Source organism: Pimephales promelas, chromosome 2 (assembly GCF_988280905.1).
Source record: "Pimephales promelas chromosome 2, fPimPro1.hap1.1, whole genome shotgun sequence".
Taxonomy (NCBI): domain Eukaryota; kingdom Metazoa; phylum Chordata; class Actinopteri; order Cypriniformes; family Leuciscidae; genus Pimephales; species Pimephales promelas.
In genome coordinates this window covers 29,533,625-29,543,559 of record NC_142770.1, presented here as the reverse complement: position 1 = coordinate 29,543,559, position 9,935 = coordinate 29,533,625, and positions in this window count along the sequence as shown.

Genomic DNA, 9,935 nt, shown 5'->3' with positions numbered 1-9,935 from the left:
CTGCGTAACTTCTGATTTTTAAATAAAAGTGTTTGTGGTACAGCTCACGCACTGCAAACGCAGCATATGTGAAAGCACTTTAGCGCGTGCACTGCAAATGGAGTATGTGTGAAACGGGCGTGACAGTAACGAGGAGTACAGTGTCCCTGCAGCTCTACACCTCGACATCGCTGCTGAGGACCTGCCCATAAACCTGAAACTAACACACAGCAATAAAGTAGTGCAGAGCATTGAACCGTTGAGGGAGCTCATGGAGGAAGTTTTTGAATCACTTTGACATTTTTGTTGTGTTTTTACTAGTTGAATTTATTCATTTTTTTATTGTTAATGAATTGTTAATTTTACAGTTAAATAAAATGTGTTTTAAAACATTTTGCTTTAAGTGTTTTACTATGGATTCCATAAATGTACATTCATTCATTAGCCTAAGTCAGATGCATTTTATCACCTCCCTACCATAAACATAAATCATTAATGTTAAGATCAGAGCAACTTTAAGCATTTATGATTTATGTTTATGGTATGGAGGTGATAAAATGCGTCAGACTTAGGCTAATGATTATTTAATTCTTCATTCCTTATATGACCTTCTAGAGAAAATGTTACTCTTTAAGATCGTCAAAAAATATACAAAACTGGTGTGCACATCCCAAACACCCAAATGTGCCTAATGAAGACCTGAGGGTCGAAACGTTGCTTTTTAATAAATTTTTGGAGCAGTACCTTTTCAGTGTGCGGACTTCACACTTCTTTATTTTGTTTACTCTTTAAGATCGTACAAGGAATAAAGAAATAGAAGAGAGTAATTCATTAGATAACAACATTAATTCATTGCAACAGTTAATTGTATATTTATATAATTCTTATATAGAGATGGAATGTGTACATACTGTAGAGTTAAAACTAGCTCAATAGTATATAAATACTCAATCAAAATGGATTATAATTAAACAGGGTTTCCCATACATTCATTAGTTTGTGGTGGCCCGCCACAATATCAACACTGACCGCTACGCATAGATTTTCAGGTTTTTATTTTATTATAGAGCTGCGTGCTCCTTCCCTCCCTTCCACTCTCACAAACTGACAACAGAGATGCAAATACCCCTCCTCTTCGAGCACGATATGATTTAAAGCAGCGCTCAGTAAGACTGGAACTTCTTTGCTGTTTTCTCGCAGGTTTCTCTCTCGAGCTCCCCCTACAGTTACCCCCCCCCCCCATCTCGTTCAGGCCATGTGCATTTGTTTTCAGAGAAGCCGGCAAACAAACGAAGCATAGGCGTCATTTACGGGGGGGACGGGTGGGACATGTCCCCACCACTTTTTGACAGGGTCGATTTTGTCCCCACCACTTTTTAAACATCTCGCGGCACAGATGTACCAATGCAAATAAAACATCTCCAGTTAACAGCATTCGTTTCATTTGTTTGTTAACCCTCAAAAGGTCTTCGTTTCCTGTTTACAAATCTGGAAACCAACAATTCTACCAACAATTGATAGAGAACAAAACAAAAACTATACATTTTTGTACAAAAACTATACATTTTTAATAATACAAATAATATATGTTTTTTTTAGTTTACTTCTCATCTATTCATTAATGTTGTGTTTTGGGAGATAATAAGTACTTTTGTACCTATTTACAACACAATTCCTCAACTACACCATAAACTTGCATATGAAATCTTAATTTTTTATGAAAAAATCACTTAAATAATGATCAAAATTTAATTTAACTTGCTTCTGGATATTGATCTAGGTGTTATGTGTAGAATTACGCCATCTACTGGTTAGAGATAAAACTAAATTCTTTACAGTTTTAGAAATAAATAGTTTTGACCTGCAGAGGCAATAGAGAGCCATTTATTTTACTGCACGTGGCCACTACTTCTGTCACAACTTTTGAAATACATTTTATGAATTTTTATATATATATATAAACATAAGAAAGGACATTTAAAATAATAATTTTTTTTAAATAGTATAATTGTTGTTTTTGATGCATTTTGAAACATGTTTTTACAAAGTGCCACATAGAAAGGACACCTAAATGCCACATAGGACACACCTAAAGGACAAGACTTGGAGTCAGATTTTAGTTGCACATTGTTGATTTTATTGAACAAAGTGTAAAAATAAATAATTAACTTTAGAATGCAAAATAAATAAAATAAATAATATGAAAACAAAAGCAATAAGAGTGAACATCTAATCTAACATTCTAACATTTTTTCCAATAAAATTCTGAACATAAAAAGCAATAACAAGCTACAAAAAAACATGTAAAACAAAATGTAAAACTATAATCAGTCCACGCACATCTGGCACAGGAACACCGTATGAGCAGCACAAATGGCTCTTTTGCAGTTTGTGCACTGCTTGTCAGTTTTGGTGTCCTTTGCCCATGGACAAACCTGGCACCGTTTTCTTTTTTGGAGTGGATCAGTGGATGGCCCTGGCTCGTTGGACGAATGCTGTTGTTGTCTCTTCAGAATTGCTGCAGAGGCTGGTGTACGAGGCACTCGTTGTCGTCGCTCCATTTGAGGGGACACCAGAGCTTTTCCCAGCTGCTCTAGAAAGAGCCTCCTTTTTATACTCTTCCCTCTCTCCCATGATGGATTGACTTCTCTCCACACCACAAAGGCATTTATGGCCGAAACATCGAGGATTGTGGAGAAGACAACCATTGGCCATCGATTAGTCTTTCGCTTGCAGCTGTAGCATGCAACCATCTGCAAAATTTCAAACACACACACACAAACAAAGAAACAAATTAGTATATCTACCAGCATAATAATAATAAATACCAATTACTAACTCAGCAACTTTGAAAATGAGCTAAACAACGCATCAAATAATAAATTTTGTAAATACCTTGTCAAGGTTGTCAACTCCGCCTTTGCAGCGATTGTAGTCCAAGATGACCTCTGGCTTCTTGTCCTCCCTGTCACTGATTTTGCCATCCTTGTGACATGTGCTCATGAGCAGCACATTTTTATGCTTTTTGGGGCAATACGACACAAGACTGTGTGTTTCATTGAACGCAAAAAGAGAGGAAAACACAGTTCGGTCTCTCGTCGTTAATAGAGCAGGTGGGAGTTCAGGTTTGTTTTTGCGAACTGTGCCAACCATGGTCAACTTCCTTCTCAGGAGCTCCTGGCCAAGGGCATAGGAAGTGAAGAAATTATCACAGGTGACTGTGTGACCCTGGAGACCAGTGGTCAAATCAAGGACCACACGCATGCCCTGGTTTCTCTCTGGCTGGCCATCTCGAGGCTTGCCGGTGTAAACTTGCATGTTCCATGCGTAACTCGTCCTGGCGTCACATGCTGCCCAGATTTTCAATCCATATTTCGCCGGCTTATTAGGCATGTACTGCTTGAATGAGCATCTACCTCGAAATGGCACCAGGCACTCATCCACCGTTACCTCTGAACCAGGGTTGAACATTAGAGGGAGACGCTCCACCAATAAGTCCCACAGATTCCGAATTGGTGGTATCTAGTATCTAGTAACTAGTATCTAATGAATAAGTACAAGTATCTAATAAATAAGGACTAGTATCTAAAAAAAAGGCACTAGTATCTAAAGAATAAGCACTAGCTATTGGATAAGTACTAGTACTTAATGGAATAGATTTAGTATCTCAAAAATAAGTACTAGTAGCTTGAAAATAGAGACTAGTACTAGGTTTAAATGATTAAATGTTAAAACGGCTTGCCTGAAACATTAGATGCTTCCTCCAGCCTCATAGAAACAGTTGTCTCCGCAGTATCCTTGGAAGTCATCAGAACCCCTGCAATACACCTCTTTGCCCTGTTCCTCTGTAGCCTTCGCCACAGTCTCATGACACCTGAAAAATGTTATCATTCATCCATTATGTTAGTCTATAGGTTTGACTACACATGTGAGGTATTAATGCCTGCACTGATATAAGGAAGAGTGTTGAACATTGACTACTGAGCTGATCTCACTGCTAAAAAAAGGTCAAATCATGTTTCTATTTAAATCTAATGATCTGCAGAGGTTTTTGTTAGGGTTATGACTGAGATATAATATAAATAACAAAAAAATATTAATATTATATTAAAATTGATATTAAAAATAATAAACTAAACAAGCAATGATTTTTCAGCTTTTCTTGTTTTCTTACAGCGCACCACACACTCAAACACCATTTCATATACAGTATGAAGGGAGTGGGTTCTGGACTGAACGAAAACATAATTTATCCAAAATATTATAGTTTTTAATAATTTTTTAATAAGATACAATTTGCAGTTAGATTAATGTGCACAACACTTTCCTTAAAATATACCCAGATAGCAAACTGAGATTGAATCAACGTGGAAATATGACATCGAAACAACGTTGATCTGACATTGTTTTGCTCATCGAATTAACGTTGAACCAACGTCAGACGCGTCATTCTTTCACAACTAACGGAAAATCAACTTGAAATCAACGCGTTGTTTCAACGTTATGAAAGCAAACCGATTTTCATTTAGCTTTGAAGAATGCCGCGTCTGACGTTGGTTCAACGTTAATTCGATGAGCAAAATCAACGTTGTTTCAATGTCATGAGAGACGTCGTTTCCACGTTGATTCAATGTCATTTTGCTGTCTGGGTATTTATAGTTATTTTTTTATGATTGAATTAATAGTACATATTAGTAGGCTACCTATACCCCTGGTTTCACAAACAATTTTAAAGCCTTGTCCTAGACCAAAATGTAAGTCTGTTTCAACTGAATCAACTTGCACTGACTGATCTTAAAATATATCACTGCCTTTGTTTTGTCTCAAGATGAACACCAGTAGGCTAACGCTTTTTTTTCTAAGCATGTTTATGAAAATTATTTAAATGTCCTAATTATTTTAATTCCTTCTATTTAAAGCACTTTGAATTACCGTTGTGTATGAAATGTGCTATATAAATAAACTTGCCTTGTCTAATTGAACTATGGACTAATCCTGGTTTAGGCTAAACCCTGTCCCTGTCTGTGAAACCGGAGGCCATAATGTCCTGGACATAAATGGCACCTATTCGTTGAAACAGCCCATTAACATTTGTTTACATCTATTGTTTTCTAGTCTGACAACCTAACTTTAACTATTTTTTTATATTAGAATACGCAGACTGGAAAAAAAAATAGGAAAGTAAACTACCAATATCAACACTAATGTAACAAACTTATGCTAATAATGGGTAGCGATAGATTGTAAGTGGCAGACCTCTAAGAGCTTTTCTTAATCATGTTACAACATCACGTTGCAAGCAAATTTACACAAACTAATTAACGTTAACTGGCGTAAAATGAGAGTTTACACAAATCCACTTATATTCCATACAGGTGACCTCTCTCCTCATTTCACTGCTTTCTCGCTTTATCACTCATATCTGATGGGAAAAGCGTATTCAAGGGAATCGCGCGACCCACTCAAGTTTTAGCGAACCAGGCAGAGAGGTTGTAAAACGCCCCCAAATGGGCTATATGCACGCATAAATTCCGCATTTGACGCAAGGATGCTCGTCCATTTCCGGTTGTGGAGATTAAAGCGGAGGAAAACCGAGAAAAACGGGATTATGGCAGAGTCTTCAAAATGTACTGTCCTCCAGTCTTTGAAATGAAACGTACATACGTTTCTATGTAATTTTATATATAGTTATATTTATTTAATATAATTTTAAAAAGAAGCATAAACACAACGAGGGGTGTCTGTTTTATCTGTTTTTGTGACTAACGGTAGTATAACCATCCCAGACAGCAAACTGACATTGAATCAACGTGGAAACGACGTCTCTCATGACATTGAAACAACGTTGATTTTGCTCATGGAATTAACGTTGAACCAACGTCAGACGCGGCATTCTTCAAAGCTAAATGAAAATCGAAAATTGGTTTGCTTTCATAACGTTGAAATAACGCGTTAATTTCAAGTTGATTTTCCGTTAGTTTTGAAAGAATGACGCGTCTGACGTTGGTTCAACGTTAATTCGATGAGCAAAACAATGTTAGATCAACGTTGTTTCTATGTCATATTTCCACGTTGATTCAATGTCAGTTTGCTATCTGGGATGGAGTATAAAATTCAATATAAATTCTCGGTATTGCATTGGACTCTAAGATCGCCGGAAGTTATCGAGCATCCCTAATGCTTCACCGGAAATACCACCGTGCATAGAGCCCATTGAGGCACGCCCCTTGTTGTTCTGCAGAGACCTCCTTCTCCTTTTTTCTGAATGCATTATTGTCTCGCGAGATCTGATGCAATATTTTGGCTGTCGTGGACGGTCATTTTAATAATGCGAATGAGGGGCGCGAACAACAGAGACGAATGTCCAAGTGCACTCAAAAGTGCGCGAAGGATAGCATCCTCGAAATGAATTCCGGCTTCCGAGGATCCTTCTTTGACTTTGAGAAACACCTCGAGTGTGTCTGCGTGCGAGCGACACGGAGAGACAACGCGCGAGAGAGACCGAGTGTGAGCATTAGTAAATTGCATTAGTAAATTGGTGTATACATACTACATTGTAATGTATCATTTCTATAAGAGGCATGAAAGTTCGATTAATGGACTCCAATAATCAGTAGGCTAATACAAACATCGTGTTTTTAACTATTGTTTAATAAATAGAAATAATTCAACCACATAAACATTCAGATGGAGGATTAAATAGATTAAAATGTATGCAGTAAGATTTCACAACAAATCACTGACACATTTTACATTTCTTAAGTGTCAGATAACAATGACTCTAAATTTCATCCATTAATCAAACTAGTGCATAGTTCTGCCTTGACATGTTCTCATTTGGTTACATTCTGTTATGGAATATTTGTTTTTTTATTGATTGTATATTTTGGGCGTTTTATTCAGATCTATTATGGCAGGTACAATGCAACTTTATATTTTGCTTCCTAAAATATATTTACACAATGTAAAGTAGTGCCCTGTTGAAGTTTTGCTTCATTTTATTTATTGTTTTCTTTATTTTTATTTATTCTTTAAAGAGATGCACTGAATTTTGGTGAATGAGAGCACCTGTTTTGTTTTAATGCACATAGTTGTACATTAGCAGGAATGTAGCACAATATGGATGTGAAAGCAGTTATAATTAACCTATGTGACAAAATTAGTTTTGGTTAAAATCAACAAATAATCGTGATAATAATTGTGATCTCAATATTGATCAAAATAATCGTGATTATCATTTTGGCCCAAATCGTGCAGCCCTAGCTACTTAATATAATCTCTCAACCATCAACTACAGCTCCACCTCATGTACCAAGACAGGAGGATGAAATGTACTATTTTCCCCTCAATTTAGTGCCTAAACTAAACAGGCTTAATCCCAGGAACCAATCGAGGGCACAAATCCATATCCTCAACTTCCTTGCGGCCACACAAGCCGGCCCTGTTTTCTCACGTACCCAGTCCCAACAAACAACAGGATTTCAGCCAATCCACCCTTCTTACCATCAGCATGGATCTGAACAGGAATCCGCTCCTGTCTGTCATCAGTTCCATTAGTTATTTAAAGTTCTTATTTGTACACTGGACCTTTTTTTGAGTTTGAAATATTAATAAGGTTTGCAATTTTTGTTCATTAAAATTATATCAATAAGTGCTTACTTTAATGTTAATTATTTTTCAGGTCTAGTGAAGTGAAGCTGAATAAAATGTGCAAAGCAACAGATATAGCGGGATAGATTTCCTTCTGTCAACAACTCGAACTACATGTAACACAACGAATCACATTGATTAGAATTCAATTTCATACTATTTCAATGTCTTAAACAATGTAGAAATGAAGGTTTGGATTTAAAATGTAAATTACTTACCCATTTTTGATTTTGTAGAACACAGAAACTGCGGATCAGTAAACGGACTGCAAACGCAGCATATGTGAAAGGTCTACGCGTGCTACTGCTGTACCGGAGAGCTAAGAGCATACGGAGTATGTGTGAAACGGGCGTTATACTCTACGGGACAGCACGAGCGGGGCAAAAATGACAAGTTGATCGTTTCGCCACAGCTTTTTTGTAACAGCGCGCACGCTGCGTGGCGCCGCATCCAAGGAAGAACGACTTCAAACCGAATATGTCCGAGCTTGCTCTGACCGTCGCAATTCTGTCGTCATTATATGTTAAGCCCGCCCGCCGACTCTATACACGATGTGATTGGCCCGGCCAGAGTTGGGTTTTTTTTTTCCAGCTAAAACATCTATTGAGACCTGCTAGACCACGCTTTGGTGCTAAATAATTTTTGCTGCCGCTAGGGTGTGTCTAGAATTCTAACTAATTTGTACAAACATATGAAAAATCACAGACCAGAAAATGCAGAGCTGCAAAAACGGAGGGGGAGAAAAATCCTGAAAAGAAGTGCACTAAAGAGGAGAAACGTCATTTTATTCTCATTATATCTTACAAAGACAATTTGTTTTACATTTTTTATATTTGTTGTGAAGTAAAACTTTGTGACTTTGTTTATTTAAGAAAAAAGTCCTGAAAAGAAGTGCACTAAAGAGGAGAAACTTTTTTGTTAACTTGCTACTTGAAAAGAGAATGTTTTTCCATTTTTTTTATATTTGTGAAGTAATAATTTTGTAACTTTGTTTATTTAAATAAAACAGAAGTAACCAAAAGTTGTTTCTGAACAAAAGCTTTTGTAGTACTGATTTTAACTTATTATTAACCCAAAATGCAAATCACAAAAACAAATTAAAAGTCATGAAAATTAATTTAGATTTAGGTTGAAGACTCATCCACCTTAATATTTCAAAAGTATCGGTATCGGCGATACTGGCTCTGTATTTACTTGGTATCGGATCGATACCAAATCTAGCGGTATCACACACCTCTAGTTGTCGCAGCAATCAGACAAGAGTACCCCTCCCCCACTGGAATTTACACAGGAATCAAAGAGGCAGAGGAAATCTTCTGAGTTGAATATTGTGATTTGTAGTAATACTTTGTATGTCATTACTAGGCAAATTATCGTTGAACTGATCTATTATGAAAATGTATGAATCTGTATATTGCAGTATTGAAGTTGTATAAATACATTATAAGAATGTCAATTTTACTGTTCTATAATAAATTGCAAACACCTGACTGTTATCAGTGGTATTGTCAATACTAGGAATAAACGTAAAACAGTTATATATGAATAAGTAATAATATGTATATAGTAAAAGTAAAATTGTAGAAGTAAGTACATTGTAAGAAGTAATTTTTTACAGTATTGTAATACCGCAATTCCTCAAATAAAAACCGGTATTCAAATAAACGCTGGAGCTCTGATATTAGCCGGGTGCGTGATCAACGCGGACAAATAAAGGCCGGTCTCAAATTAAGGCCGGGGGGAAATTAGTGTGGATAATCTCTTCAATGCCTTTCATTAAAGAGATGTTACACCTCTCCACTTCATGCGTGTTCTGTGATCTGATCGTGAAAAGACCAGGTATAAATGCCATCTGAAGCGCATTCGAGACAATTTAAATTCGATCGCTCAAACCACTTCTTCAGGAGGAGATCTGAGATGAGATTCCAGACAAAACTGCACAAGTGTAAATCAAATACATCAGATTGTTGAAACCACGTATCTAAATTTTACTCCTCCCAAAAACGCTAAAAAATAAAAGTGTGAGAGCGTTTTATAGGCTATGTACTGCTTTCTAATGGCTTAGAAAATAAAAACTATGCTAAAATGTCTCTTCATTTTCGTTGACCCAAAACGAGATGAGATGAAATGTTATTTAATGTTATTTCGTCTCGTTTAGCCTACTTTCCTTGCTTTATTATTATTATTATTATTATTATGCAGCATTTCTGTGTCACTTCTGCTTCAGATTGCACTGTGCAGATGCCGGACGGCATCCGTGTGTGGTGTGAGGACTCTAACCAAAAGCGCTAACCTATTAACATGGG